Raw genomic sequence first — 15,966 nt, forward strand, 5'->3', positions numbered from 1 at the left:
ACAAAGGAATTTTAACACATGCTCCCCTGGGTTCCCTGGAACATCTTTCACCCAGAGAGTGCTGCATTTTAACAAACATCCACTCACCCTTTGATCCCCAGAGGAGGTAAGAGTTTTGCTACTAGGGAAGTAGAAGTGGTTTCAACAAGAGTTGATTTTGCCAGTTTCCCCCACAATGTGCTCTTCAGAAAGACATGGAACGACTAAATGAGTTTTAAGTGCTTATAACCTTTATTTTCTTAATTCATCTCTATGTTCTTAGGTTTCCTTATTACTCATTGAGTCTTCTTTGACCAAGACATAGTCTATCCACGTCCCTCCCAACATCTGATGCTCAGAACCACACCCATGGAAGATCTGACCTGGCCCAGTGCTACAGCACAGCCACCTCCCTCGCCCTGGAATCTGCCTTCCTAGCAATGGAGTTGGTGCACTCTGGTGTTTTTGACATTCAAATCACACTGTGGACTCCCACTGAGCCTGCTGTCAGTGAAATCTCTAAAGCTTCATTGCAGGTATTGCAGTTTAGCCACTTCTCCCCCATCTCATGTACGATTTGACTTTTGAACCCAAGTGCAGGACCCTCCATTTATCCCTATTAAATTTCATCTTGTTAGATTCAGGCTATTGTTCCAGACTGTCAAAATCATTTTAGATCTTGGTCCTGTCAGCTGTCTCTCTCTTTGCTTTATGTCATCTGCAAATTTGATCAGCATGCTTTCCATGCTTTCATCTAAGTCATCGATGGGAAGGTTGGGGAGCACAGAGGCAAGGACACGGCCCTCTAGGTCACTGGAGATTGCTCTGCAGGTCGCTGCTGATCAATCCATCAGCATTCAGTGAGTACTGTCTTTTATCCAGGTTCCAGTTCACTGAGCTATATTGTCAACCAGCCCACATTTCTCCATCAAGTCCACCACAGTATCAGGGGCTACTTTGTCAAATGTCTTGCTGATATCAGATACACCTTGCTACATCATTCCTTGATCTAATAATAGAGGGATACTGGTTGCAGAAAATCTGCGAGCACTACTGAAAACATTGATAAATATGGTTTATGTACAGCCGGGTTTCTACGAGAGGGTAGTAACAGAGTTCTGTCATTCCACTAGAAAATGAGTTTCTTAAAGCTAGGAACTCTGTTTTGTCTGTTTGTTCACAGCTGTTTCTCCAGGACCTAGGGCAGTGACTAATGATACTAGACACTCAAATATCTGTAAAATTACTTAATCATTGAACATAGTTTAGGGTGAGCTGTCACCTAACCCATTCAAAAAGTAAAACATCTGTGGATTTCTAAATGAAGAAATAATAAGATAGGATGTTGGATTTATTCCCTGTCACCTAGACCAGGGTTTGGTAAACTAAAGGCCACAGGCCAAATCACACCCACTGCTTGGCTGCATAAATAAAGTTTTATCAAAACACAGACATGTTCATTCACTAAAGTATTATCAATGGCTGCTCTTATGCTATCATGGCAGAGTCCAATATTTGTGACAAAACTGTGTGGTCCACACAACTGAAAATACTTACACTCTGGATTTGTATAGAAAAAGTTTGCTGACTACTGCCCTAAGGAATTAAATTTAAACTCCTGATATCTAAGACTTTCCATGACCTAACTGTTTGCTAATTTTCTTACTGATCAGGATTAATGCTCTGGAAAATATTCCCAAACGTTATCATGCCTGTTATTTTCTCTGTGCCTTTCCCCCACTGTTGGATATTATCAGAATGGCCTGTCCTCCTATCCAGGTCTTTTTCAACATTGCACATCTACACACATAAGAACTGTACACAAAATAAACATAACTAGGTAGCAAACCTTTGCTGAATGTCTGCTATAGACTGAGCACTATATTAGATGCTTCACAATTATCTTCACAACAGGAGTATATAGTATCTCCTTTTTTCTATTGAGAAAACTGAGGAATTAAGCAAATTACCCAAAGATTCATAGAGAATAGAGCGTTTGACTGAAGTTTGAGCTAAGCTTTGTCAGAATCCACCTGTAATTTGGTTTGTTTTTGCTCATTGCCTGTTCAGAAATAAGCCAGTTTACAAAAGGGGAGATGGAACATATCCATCTTTCTAGAAATTTTGATTTGAGGATTATATAATCAAATCAATTTTTTTAGATCTTCCATTGATGTGTAAGTCAGCCACAGTCAATTTTATTTTGAAAAGCCATTAACTAGCATGACTTTAAACAATAAAATCAGTTCAGAAACTATTCATTCAGTTAAAAATCTGAGACAGCAATATTAAGGCAACTGTATTTGAACTACTGTCCTAAGTATAGTCCATTCATATCCAGCCCTAAATCGTACTGTGCTCTTCACTCGGACAGCTCCCATCCCATCTGCCAATGCACAGATGGGCTGGTCTGTGCATATGAGCTTCCCTTTACATGCTGTATGTAATAGCAACAATGACGAACCTTGTGTGCCTGTCAGGAACCTAGCATGTAGCCTGGTTCTTCCTCACAGTAGCTTTGGGCAGCAGGTAAGCGACTGGCATTATCTAATCACAGTTTCTATTTATGTCTCTCCATTTCAAACCACTTCTCTAGCCCAGGCCGGTTCTTTCACTCCACTAATAACTAGATTTGAGCTTTCCCTTAAGATCATATTTCATCAACTGTAGCACATCTCTCCTGCTGCTGATGCCATGCTGATCTGCTTTGGCAAGTTTCCAGACCTTCTTTTATCACCTTAGGGGCTACATCCTAGCCAGGCTTTTCTCTCTACCCCTGACCCTTCCATATGCCCCTCTCCCCCACAAGCCCCAGCATCAACCCCCTGCCCAGATGTAATTTCTTATCCATGTCTATTCAAGCAGACACAAAAACAAAAATAGTATTTCCCTGGAAAGAGCTTCATTTCCCATGGCCAAACTTAGCACAGCTCTCACCATCAGGAAGCACTTTCCAGGGTTAGGCTGAATCCCTTGAGTGGACCTAGAGAAACAGTGAGACAGATGTAGAAAAAGGGAAAAAAAAGTCTTATGTGAAAGCACATTTAGGATCTTCTGGGTATTTTGTTAAATAAACACCACAGAGTAATTTGGTATTTATAGAAGGATAAAACCCAACCTTAAAGATGATAGGGCATCAGCAAAATTTAATGACTCCCTCAGGTCTCTGCTGTGCAAGGAAGTGTTCACATGACAATTTGGGTGGCTTATTTTATAAGGTATTGCTTCTCTTCTCCAAGGAAGGCACTGATAGAAATGGCTCGTGAGTGGTGGTGAAAGTACATTACAAACAGAAACCATCTTCCAGCCACACCAGTTCTTAGCAAAAGGGAATCTGTGTCAGGTTCGTGTGCTTAGCCAAGGGCAATAGGGAGAACTGACCAGGAGACCAGTTGTTACAGGGTACTGATGCCAGGACAGACCCTTGCAGAGTTCCTAAGTTTCTTAAAAAACAAGAGTGAGGACTTCTGAAAGGAGGACTCCACAGTCTGAAGCTCCCTTCTCCTGATATTGCAGTGCTGTTTGCCAGGGACTGAAAGGATGGGTAAGGTAGGCAGGATCCTCTCTCTCTCTGACAAGGAAACACCAGAAGAACATCTATAGATTCTCATATAACCCTTGTGATCATTTCTGGGCTATAAGACTCTTTGGTTAAAGGACTGGAAAAGGTCTGCAGCCTTGGCATATACAAACTCTTCTATCGGAGGTCTCTCGTACCTTAACTCTAATTAGGAATCCACAAATAAGGCTGCCTATGACACTGCAATCTGGATAGAGCCTGCTTGAGTCAGAGTTTCAATAAATATTCCACACCACATTCACCCTGGACACCTCCTCCTGACAGAGCCCCGTGCTTTTTGAAAGGATTCACAATGACTGTGATGTTCTTCTCTCTGCTTCCCCCAAAATAGAGTTGCAGGAATGTGATTATATGGACAGTTGCTTACTTTTAATTTTATAAGTAGGTCAAGAAATAGATCTCTTCTAGGGAGGATGGAAGTTCTGGACAATTAGTATGACATATCTTTGAGAATTCAAGTTCATAGGTTAGGAAATTAAGATTTTTAAACTAGCCCAGTGACTTCACTATATCAATAGACCACAGTTTCCCCAGTAGAAAGATAATGGAGGGGAGGGGGTGAAACGACTGAGCACCAGACCACAGACTCTTCTTCCATAGCCCTACCCCTAGCAGTTGTCTCTTGCGACCGGATTGCTGAAAAGCACCGCCGCGCCTCTAAGTGACTGAACACACTGACAGTGCTCCTTCATTCATGCTCTTCTTTGCCCAAGCCTCATCTCAAATCAAACCAACCACTACAAGCTATTGATCCACCACCTATCTATTTCCTGTGTTTCCCCCTCCTCACCATTCCCAAAGCTTCTGCAGTGGCAGGCCAGTTCCTTACCACGCTCTCCTGGTTGGAGAGGGCAACTACCTTATCGCACCCTCTCTAGTCTCCCCACGCAAGTCCTAAACACACCACCACTTCAAATCCATATCACAGAGAAAACTCATGACTTTTCTTAAATACAAACCTTACCATAGTATTCCTCTGCTTAAAATAATTCAAATTCATTTTATTTTTACATTTTTAATTTATTTTTTTAACTTTTTATTTTACACTGGAATATTGCTGATTAACAATGTTGTGTTATTTTCAGGTGTACAGCAAAGTGATACAGTTATACATATACTTGGGTCTACTCTTTTTCAAGTTCTTTTCCTGTTTACATTGTTACATAATATTGAGCAGAGCTCCCTGTGCTATACAGTAGGTCTTTGTTGGTTTTCCATTTTAAATATAGCAGTGTGTACATATGTATAGCTAGAAAATAAAGTCCGAGGGCTTCCTCTGCTCCACTGCTCTCTGTATCCCCAGAATCTAGCCAACTTATATATGACTTGCACTTTGGGAAGGAGATAGCATATACATATTTTTTAATTTTATGGACCATCAGATACATTTTTCAAACTGAACTTTTAGTTTTGTGATAATTGTAGATTCACATGCAGTTTTAAGAAATACTACAGAGAGACCCCTGGTATCCTTTACAGTTTCCCCCCAATGGTAACATCTTGCAAAACTGTAGTACAAGAAGTATCACAATCAAGATACTGGCAGTAACACAATCAAGATGCAGAATATTTCCACCAGCACAAGGATCCCTTTTATTGCCCTTTAATAGCCATACCTAACTCTCACCTCTTCCTCTCCCAACCCTTGTCTCTAATTTCTAGCAACCACTAATCTGTTCTCCATTCTTAAATTTTCTAATTTCAAGAGTATTATATAAATAAAATCGTACAGTATGCAACATTTTGGAATCTTTTTTCACAAAGCATAATTCTCTGGAGATTCATCCAAGGTGTTGACTATATCAATTATTTGTTCCTTTTTATTGCTCAGTTGTATTCCATAGTATGGATATACCACAATTTTTTAAAATCATGCATTTGGTGAAGGATATCTGGGCTGTTTCCAAATTTTGGCTATTACAAATAAAACTGCTATGCACATCTATGATTGAGTGTTAACATAAATTTTCATTTCTCTGGGAAAACTGGCCCCAGGTGCAACTTCTGAGGTGTATGAGAGTTGCATGTTTAGTTTTATAAGAACTGCCAGACATTTTTCCTAGATGATTGTACTATTTTATATTGACACCAGCAATGTATGAGTAAACCAGTTTCTCTGCAGCCTTGAGAACATTTGGTGTTGTCATTTTTTTTTTTTTTTTTTTCCTTGCGTTATGCGGGCCTCTCACTGTTGTGGCCTCTCCCATTTGCGGAGCACAGGCTCCGGACGCGCAGGCTCAGCGGCCATGGCTCACGGGCCCAGCCGCTCCGCGGCACGCGGGATCTTCCCGAAACGGGGCACGAACCCGCGTCTCCCGCATCGGCAGGCGGACTCCCAAGCACTGCGCCACCAGGGAAGCCCTGGTGTTGTCATTATTTTTTATTTTTTATTTTAGCTATTCTAATAGACATGTAGTGGTATATCACTACATGTATATCACTACATGTATATCACTACATGTATTTTCCTAATGGTAACTGGTGAACATCTTTTCATATGCTTGATATTTTATACCCTCTTTGATAAAATATCTGTTCATGTCTTTTGCTCATATTTTTCTTGAATTATTTTCTTAATGGATGAGTTTGTGAGTTATTTATATACTGAATAACAAATCTTTATAGGATATGTGGTTTGCAAATATTTTCTCCCAGACTGTAGCTTAACTTTTAATCCTGTTAACAGAGTTTTTTACAAAACCAAAAAAAATTTAATTTTGATGAGATCTAATGAATCAATTTTTCCTTTTATGCATTGTGATTTGGGGGTCACATCTAAGAGTTGGTTGCCTAGCACTAGATTTCAATAATTGTCTATTTTTTTTCTAAAAGTTTTATAGCTTTACATTTTACATTTAAGTCCATGATTCATTGTGAGTTAAGTTTTTATAAGGTATGAGGTTTAGATCAAAGACATTTTATTTGGAGGAGACCTTCAAGATGGTGGAGGAGTAGGATGTGGAGATCACCTTCCTCCCCACAGATACATCAGAAATACATCTACATGTGGAGCAACTCCTACAGAACACCTACTGAATGCTAGAAGACCTCACACTTCCCAAAAGGCAAGAAACTTCCCCAGGTACCTGGGTAGGGCAAAAGAAAAAAGAAAAAACAGAGACAAAAGAATATGGATGGGACATGCACCTCTGGGAGGGAGCTGTGAAGCAGGAAAAGTTTCCACACACTAGGAAGCCCCTTCACTGCGGGAGCCTTGGGGTGGTGCTGGGGAAGCTTCGGAGCCACAGAGGAGAGCACAGCAACAGGGTTGCAGAGGGCAAAGCAGAGAGATTCCCACACAGAGGATCAGTGCCGACCAGCACTCACCAGCATGAGAGGCTTGTCTGCTCACCCGCCGGGGCGGGGAGGGGCTGGGAACTGAGGCTCGGGCTTCAGAGGTCAGATCCCAGGGAGAGGACTGGGGTTGGCTGCGTGAACACAGCCTGAAGGGGGCTAGTGCTCCATAGGTAGCCGGAAGGGAGTCCGAGAAAAAGTCTGGACCTGCCTAAGAGGCAAGAGACCATTGTATCGGCGTGCGTGAGGAGAGGGGATTCAGAGAACCGCCTAAATGAGCTCCAGGGATGGACACGAGCAATGGCTATCAGCGCGGACACCAGAGACGAGCATGATACGCTAAGGCTGCTGCTGCCACCACCAAGAAGCCTGTGTGAGCACAGGTCACTATCCACACCTCCCCTCCCGGGAGCCTGTGCAGCCCACCACTGCCAGGGTCCCGTGATCCAGGGACAACTTCCCCGGGAGAACACACGGTGTGCCTCAGGCTGGTGCAACGTCACGCTGCCCTCTGCCGCCGCAGGCTCGCCCTGTATCCATAACCCTCCCTCCCCCCGGCCTGAGCGAGCCAGAGCCCCCGAATCAGCTGCTACTTAACCCCGTCCTGTCTGAGTGAAGAACAGATGCCCTCAGGCGACCTACGCACAGAGTCAGGGGCCAAATCCAAAGCTGAACCCTAGGAGCTGTGCAAACAAAGAAGAGAAAGAGAAATCTCTCTCAGCAGCCTCAGGAGCAGCGGATTAAATCTCCACAATCAACTTGATGTACCCTGAATCTCTGGAATATCTGAATAGACAATGAATCAACGCAAAATTGAGGCAGTGGACTTTGGGAGCAACTGTAGACTTGGGGTTTGCTTTCTGCATCTAATTTGTTTCTGGTTTTATGTTTATCTTAGTTTAGCATTCAGAGTTTATTGTCATTGGTGGATCTGTTTATTGATTTGGCTACTCTCTTCCTTTTTTTTTAATATATAGATTTTTTTTTCCCTTTTTCTTTTTTTTTGAGTGTCTATGTGTATGCTTCTTTGTGTGATCTCATCTGTATAGCTTTCCTTTTACCATTTGTCCCAGAGTTCTGTCTGTCCATTTTTTTTGCTTAATTACTTTTTAATTCTTTTTATTTTTAATAACTTGATTTTATTTTTTATTTTAATAACTTTATTTATTTTATTTTTTCCTTCCTTCCTTTCTTCCTCCCTTCCTCCCATTTCCCCTTTCTCTCTTTCTTTCTTTCTTTCTTTCTTTCTCCGTTTTCTGCTGAGCCATGTAGCTGACAGGGTCTTGGTGATCCAGCCAGGTGTCAGGCCTGTACCTCTGAGGTGGGAGAGCCAAGTTCAGGACATTGCTCCACCAGACACCTCCGTGCTCCATGTAATATAAAACAGCGAAAGCTCTGCCAGAGATCTCCATCTCAACGCTAAGACCCAGTTCCACTCAACGAGCAGCAAGCTACAGTGCTTGACACCCTATACCAAACAACTAGCAAGACAGGAACACAACCCCACCCATTAGCAGAAAGGCTACCTAAAATCATACTAAGTTCACAGACACCCCAAAACACACCACCAGACATGGACCTGCCCACCAGAAAGACAAGATCCAGGCTCATCCACCAGAACACGGGCACCAGTCCCCTCCACCAGGAAGCCTACACAACCCACTGAACCAACCTCAGCCACTGGGGGCAGACACCAACAACAACATGAACTATGAACCTGCAGCCTGCGAAAAGGAGACCCCAAACACAGTAAGTTAGGCAAAATGAGAAGACAGAAAAACACACAGCAGATGAAGGAGCAAGGCAAAGACCCACCAGACCTAACAAATGAAGAGGAAATAAGCAGTCTACCTGAAAAAGAATTCAGAATAATGATAGTAAAGATGATTTAAATCTTGGAAATAGAATGGAGAAAATATAAGGAAAGTTTAAAACAGACCTAGAAGAACTAAACAGCAAACAAACAATGATTAACACCACAATAAATGAAATTAAAAATTCTCTAAAAGGAATCAATACCAGAATAACGGACGCAGAAGAACGGATAAGTGACCTGGAAGATAAAATAGTGGAAATAACTACCACAGAACAGAATAAAGAAAAAAGAACTGAGGACCATCTCAGAGACCTCTGGGACAACATTTAACACACCAACACTTGAATTATAGGGGTCCCAGAAAAAGAAGAGAAAAAGAAAGGGACTGAGAAAATATTTGAAGAGATTATAGTTGAAAACTTCCCTAATATGGGAAAGGAAATGGTCAATCAAGTCCAGGAAATGCAGAGTCCCATACAGGATAAATCCAAGGAGAAACATGCCAAGACACGTATTAGTCAATCTATCAAAAATTAAATACAAAGAAAAAATATTAAAAGGAGCAAGGGAAACGCAACAAATAACATACAAGGGAATCCCCATAAGGTTAACAGCTGACCTTTCAGCAGAAACTCTGCAAACCAGAAGGGAGTGGCAGGACATATTTAAAGTGATGAAAGGGAAAAATCTGCAACCAAGATAACTCTACCCGGCAAGGATCTCATTCAGATTTGATGGAGAAATTAAAACCTTTACAGACAAGCAAAAGCTGAGAGAGTTCAGCACCACCACACCAAACAAATGGAATCCAAATCGGGAAAGAAGTAAAGCTGTCACTGTTTGCAAGTGACATGATACTATACATACAGAATCCTAAAGACGCTACCAGAAAACTTCTAGAGCTAATCAATGAATTTGGTAAAGTTTCAGGATACAAAATTAATGCACAGAAATTTCTTGCATTCCTATACACTTATGATGAAAAATCTGAAAGAGAAATTAAGGAAACACTTTACCATTGCAACAGCAAGAAAAAAGTACCTAGGAATAAACCTACCTAAGGAGACAAAAGACCTCTATAAAGAAAACTATAAGACACTGATGAAAGAAATTACAGATGATATAAACAGATGGAGAGATATACCATGTTCTTGGATTGGAAGAATCAACATTGTGAAAATGACTATCCTACCCAAAGCAATCAATCTACAGATTCAAAGTAATCCCTATCAAACTACCAACGGCATTTTTCACAGAACTAGAACAAAAAATTTCACAATTTGTATGGAAACACAAAAGACCCTGAATAGCCAAAGCAATCTTGAGAAAGAAAAAATGGAGCTGGAGGAATCAGGCCTCCAGACTTCAGTCTATACTACAAAGCTACAGTAATCAAGACAGTATGATACTGGCACAAAAACAGAAATATAGATTAATGGAACAGGATAGAAAGCCCAAAGATAAACCCATGCACATATGGTCACCTTATTTTTGATAAAGGAGGCAAGAATATTCAATGAGGAAAAGACAGCCTCTTCAATAAGTGCTGCTGGGAAAACTGGACAGCTACATGTAAAAGACAGAAATTAGAACACTCCCTAACACCATACACAAAAATAAACTCAAAATGGATTAAAGACCTAAATGTAAGGCCAGACACTATAAAACTGTTGGAGGAAATCATAAGCAGAACACTCTATGACATAAATCACAGCAAGATCCTTTTTGACCCACCTCCTAGAGAAATGGAAATAAAAACAAAAATAAACAAATGGGATCTAATGAAACTTAAAAGCTTTTGCACAGCAAAGGAAACCTTAAACAAGATGAAAAGACAACCCTCAGAATGGGAGAAAATATTTGCAAACGAAGCAACTGACAAAGGATTAATCTCCAGAATATACAAGGAGCTCATGCAGCTCAATATCAGAAAACAAACAACCCAATCCAAAAATGGGCAGAAGACCAAAACAGACATTTCTCCAAAGAAGATATACAGATTGCCAACAAACACATGAAAGGATGCGCAACATCACTAATCATTAGAGAAATGCAAATCAAAACTACAATGAGATATCATCTCACACCAGTCAGAATGGCCATCATCAAAAAATCTACAAACATTAAATGCTGGAGAAGGTGTGCAGAAAAGGGAACCCCTTGTACTGTTGGTGGGAATGTAAATTCATACAGCCACTGTGGAGAACAGTATGGAGGTTCCTTTAAAAAACTAAAAATAGAACTACCATATGACCCAGCAATCCCACTACTGGTCATACACCCAGAGAAAACCATAATTCAAAAAGAGTCTTGTACCACAGTGTTCATTGCAGCACTATTTGCAATAGCTAGGACATGGAAGCAACCTAAATGTCCATCGACAGATGAATGGATAAAGAAGATGTGGCACATATATACAATGGAATGTACTCAGCCATAAAAAGAAACAAAACTGAGTTATTTGTAGGGAGGTGGATGGACCTAGAGTCTGTCATACAGAGTGAAGTAAGTCAGAAAGAGAAAAACAAATACCGTATGGTAACACATATATATGGAATCTAAAAAAAAAAAAAAAAAAAGGTGGCTCACGGGCCCAGCCGCTCCACGGCATGTGGGATCTTCCCGGACCGGGGCACAAACCCGCGTCCCCTGCATCGGCAGGCGGACCCTCAACCACTGCACCACCAGGGAAGCCTGAAACAGGATTTTTAATCTAACATTTCTGCATTTCCCTGGACTTGAATCCCCAATTTCGCAGCACATCACACAGTGTCCTGGTTCCTTGTTTACTTCTTCATTTTATGGCTACCACATTGAAAGACTTTGTCACGCTCAGATATCTGGCCTATGTAATAGACAAAGACTCGTGTATGTGCTAATGGAAGAGAATATAGGAAACCAAACGGGCTCTCTTCTACCTTCTCCATATCCTAATGTATCATATATGTCACAGCTGTACTCACTCACAGCATAGAAACAGCCCTGACTTCAAATCATCTAAATCTATGTGTGCTTGAGGTAACATTTCCACATAAGGATGTCAAGGGCCATTCCTTCCCTGACACATTCTTGAGGGAAACAGTTTAAGCCGAGGTACCATGTGGGGACAAGGTGATTATTCAGACAATCCTCTGGGATTTCTTGGTCTGGCCATAGCACAATTCAGTCCCTTAGGCTATAAAAACATGGCCTCTGAGGTCAATCTTGAATCAGTCTATGATTGTTTCTGGTTTTGTTTCACTAAAGCCTGGATGTGGTAGAGCACAAAGCTGAGAGGGCTCTTTATCCACATGTCCACTTTAATGGGCCCTGGTATTTCTGTCCCTGTCCGTTCTGATTCAGTGTCATTATCATCAATGAATTTGATCATACTTTGCCTAAGGGAGTTTAAGCAAATCAGACATTTTTTAAAAAATAATAAAAAGGTGACAGATGAAATGTTTAAAAATAGGATGGTGCTGACTCTGAGAATGTATCTGGAGTGGATGTATGAAGAGTGGAATGGTCTCTGTCAGGCTTTTTTAATGTTTTTCCATGACCTTTAACATTCTATAACTATGAAGAGGTGTCATCCTTCATTTTTTTCAAGCTATTCAAACACTTGTTAGTGCAACTACGTGGAAGATTCTGCTGTGTGCACTAGTTGGGGTGAGGAGGAAGGTACGTATACAAGGTAGTCCCCATCCCTAACTTTTCAACCTCTTAAGACTCTTACCATCCTTCAATACTTTTCCTAGGAGGTCTCCCCTAATCACTGTTACACAAAATTTTTTTTTCTTCAAGCCCTTCATAAATTTGTACCCATAACAATTATCTGGCTTATGCAAAGACTTTTCTGGAACCCCTCTTGTACAATGTTTATGTGGCATTAGTGAAAGCTTGTTATTTAGCATCCCTGGTGGGATTTCCATCTCTATCTTCCACCCCCCATCCCCCCATCACAAATAATTCTCCATCAGTACAGAGTAGTTTTAGCTCCTCTACAAGTGACAGTATGAATTTGAGGCATAAAGTTTTATCTGCACTGACTATCTGGTCTATCTTTTGGTTAGTTTATTTAGTTTTCTTAATTCATTATGTATTACTTGAAGTTAAACAGCTTTGTTTCCAAAGCTGGCTGGAAGCTTGTAACAAAACAGAAGTTCAGAGCCCAAGTGAGAGTCCTTCACAGGGCATCACTTGGTCACATCAGCCTCTCAAGTTTCAAAATTATATGACCTATTTAAAAATATTTAGCAATTTCCATTGCTTTTAATTGCACTTTCTGGCACTTGGTAAGGAATCTTCCACAGTCACAATAACTTTTTTCAATGTTGCAGCATAATATCATCTTGTAAAGGTATTAAAAGCAATCATTAGGGGTCCAAATTTACATTTAAATCAATGGAATATAACACTACCAATGCAAATTATTTAACTGAGGTGCAGATCAGATAAACTGTCACCTCTAATATAGAGCTTAGTCTTCATTTATTTAGGCAATAAAAGAAAGTCATTACAACTTACCCCTCTGCTTGACCGTTGGATGCTTTCTCCAGACACAGTGATAAGATGCATCCCAGCTTCTACACTGTTAAAATTTGAAGACAAAATATGAATCTTAGAATCAAGAAATCATTGTATAGTATTTATTATTCTGGCTCCTTGGTGATGCTCCAGACATGGGTGTGAAAAACCACAACACCAACTAATACTGGTAGAAAACAAAGTACAGGAATTCCCTGACAGTTGCCCTTGCAAACAGTCTCATCCTTATTGATATAGAAAACATTTAGGTTTAAATAGTGTTTAGATAGAAAACACCCACGTAAAATACCTTCAATAACTGTGCAAAAAAACCTTTCCTCTCTTCCAGGGCCCGTTTGTTTTTCTCTGCTACTCGTAAATTTTGCCATGTTTTGAAATTATATGAAACAACAGAGTGTAGTGGAATAAGCATTAGCTTTGGAGAATGGAGTTGAAAAACAAAACAAACATGAGTTTTTATGGGGTAGGTAGCTCTTACCAACTCTGTGCATTTATTTCTCTGGGATTCTGCTTTCTCAAGAATAAAAGGAAGGTTTTAAAAAACCTACCTGGAAGGGGCATTGTGAGCTTTGCAAAAGATCTGGTATAGAACAGAGCTCAAAACTAATAGGTGCCTGATAACTGGCAGTTCATGATAATATGTGTTCCCTCTGACCTTTTTTTTTTTTTTTTAACACTAGAATCTAGTATAAGAATGCTAATTTGATTTGAGGCTGTGGCACAATAGCCAAGTTAAAGAAAACACCTTTTGGAGCATTTATTTTAATTGGCAGGGTGACAGAATTAGAGTTGAATGATCATTGGTCTATGTAAAGCCTCACCCACAAATCATATTGAGGGACATACTTCTTCACGTGTTACATTTATTTGCTTTCCCACAGCCACCCCAAGTTCCCTGGGGAGATAAGGCTAGTTATCAGCTCCAGAAGAAGGACAAGAAAGTGCATCATGCTGGTCTCCTAACATTGCCTCTTCTTACCCTTCACCTCCCCAGTCAGTAGACATTTGTTTCTGGTGCGGTGGGAGGGTTCAAAAATAGAGGACTGAAATTAACAGAGAAGTCACAGCTAGCAAAGGAGAACAAACCTACAAATGCGCATCCACATCTGCACCAATATTTCTTTTTCCTCTTGTTAAAGAAATTGACCCTATTCCTGCAAAACCACTTCCTCCACCTGTATTTTGATTCTTTCTTACAGTGCTCATTTCTCAGCTTACATTAGCCATATATATGATTTTGCATGGTGTCTACGTTTTCCATGAGAGCCTTTAACATCTTAATCATAATAATTTTAAGTTCTTGTCTGATAAATCCAATATCTCTGTCATACCTGAGTCTGGTTGTGAAAATCATCTGTCTCTTCAGAGAGTGTTATTTTGCCTTCTGACCTGACTTGTAATTTTTGGTTGAAAGCCAGAGTTGTTTAGGGTAATAGGTACTACAGTAAATAGACCTTTAGTATGAGGATTATGGTAATCTGGCTAGGATTTGGGCTGTGATTAATATTTGTTGTCTCTAGAGACAACAGATGTTTCAAATTCCTCTGATAAGATTGTTTTCTCCTCCCTCCCAGCTTTGGGGCTTCCCCGCGTACTCCTCAGGCAGTCTGTGTCCTGCAGCTTGTTCACCTGTAACCCACTGTCGTCATGCCTGGAAGCTTGCTCATGTGTGTGGTGGTAAGGTGTGGGGGAAGGGGATGTCCTATCACCTTCTAACCGAGCGTCAGTCTTCTTAGTGGGCCTGTGTCCAGGGGTGTGGACTTCAGAGGAGTCTGTCTGTCCTCCCGGCGTAGAGCTTTCCCCACTAGTCTCTTTCCCAGCTACAACATGCTCAGTCTAATTCCTTGAAGCCCTTGCCCCTACTGACCAGGTTTTTCTTTCTTCTTCTCTTAGAAGAGATAGGAAGGCTGGGGCAGGAGGCCGGGAGGCAGGGTTCCCTTCCCCAAGCTGTTATAAGGTTTCAAAACTGCCCTCTGGCCAAGTCCTTCACCCAGGAGATTAGTCCTTTGCTTGGGAGAAACATCTGGGAGGGTTTACTGTAGCTGCCCTTCCCTCCCCCATCCCTGCCCTGCCAAGACTATGTAAGGAGCTTTCTCAGATCCTCCCTGTGAGAAACTGGTGGGATTCCTGCAGGAAAACCCTGAGAAACTATGAGGAGCTTCTCATTCTCATGCTAGCCAGACCTGGACTCCAGCAATTTGACAAAATAACCATTGAAGCATTCCTACCAGCTTACAGTCTCAGCGGCTTCTGCTCTAGGTTAGCAGATCTCAGGTAATGTACCTCTCCAGATGCACCTGACTTTCCAGATTTCAGGGTGGTGGTTTGCCCTACAAGGTTAAATCTGATTGGTGGTCCTCACCCTGCAACTCTAAGTCTCCGATTGGTCCAAGAAAGTCATTGATTTTCAGCTTGCACAGCATTTTCTACTTCTAAGGGCATGAGTAATCACTTGCAAGCTCTTAATATATCAAAGCTGAGACCAGAAATCCCTCCTCCTGTGTTTTGAGGCTTGTCCATCCTGCCTTCTCAGGAACCTTACCCCAAATAGCTAGTTTCCAATCTTGGCTGTGCATTGGAATCTCCTAAAAAGCTTTCATCACTGCTGTTGCCTGGGCTTCACCCCAACGGGTCTGATTTAATTAGTCTGGGGCTTGGAACAGTTGCCCAAATGATCATACACTTTCCAGATCAGAGTTATTTTTTCAAAACCTAAAACTGATCACATCAGTCCATCTGCTTAAAACACTCCAGTGGCTGCACATTACAG

This window comes from Lipotes vexillifer, unplaced genomic scaffold (genome assembly GCF_000442215.2).
Source record: "Lipotes vexillifer unplaced genomic scaffold, Lipotes_vexillifer_v1.1 scaffold131, whole genome shotgun sequence".
Classification (NCBI taxonomy): Eukaryota; Metazoa; Chordata; class Mammalia; order Artiodactyla; family Lipotidae; genus Lipotes; species Lipotes vexillifer.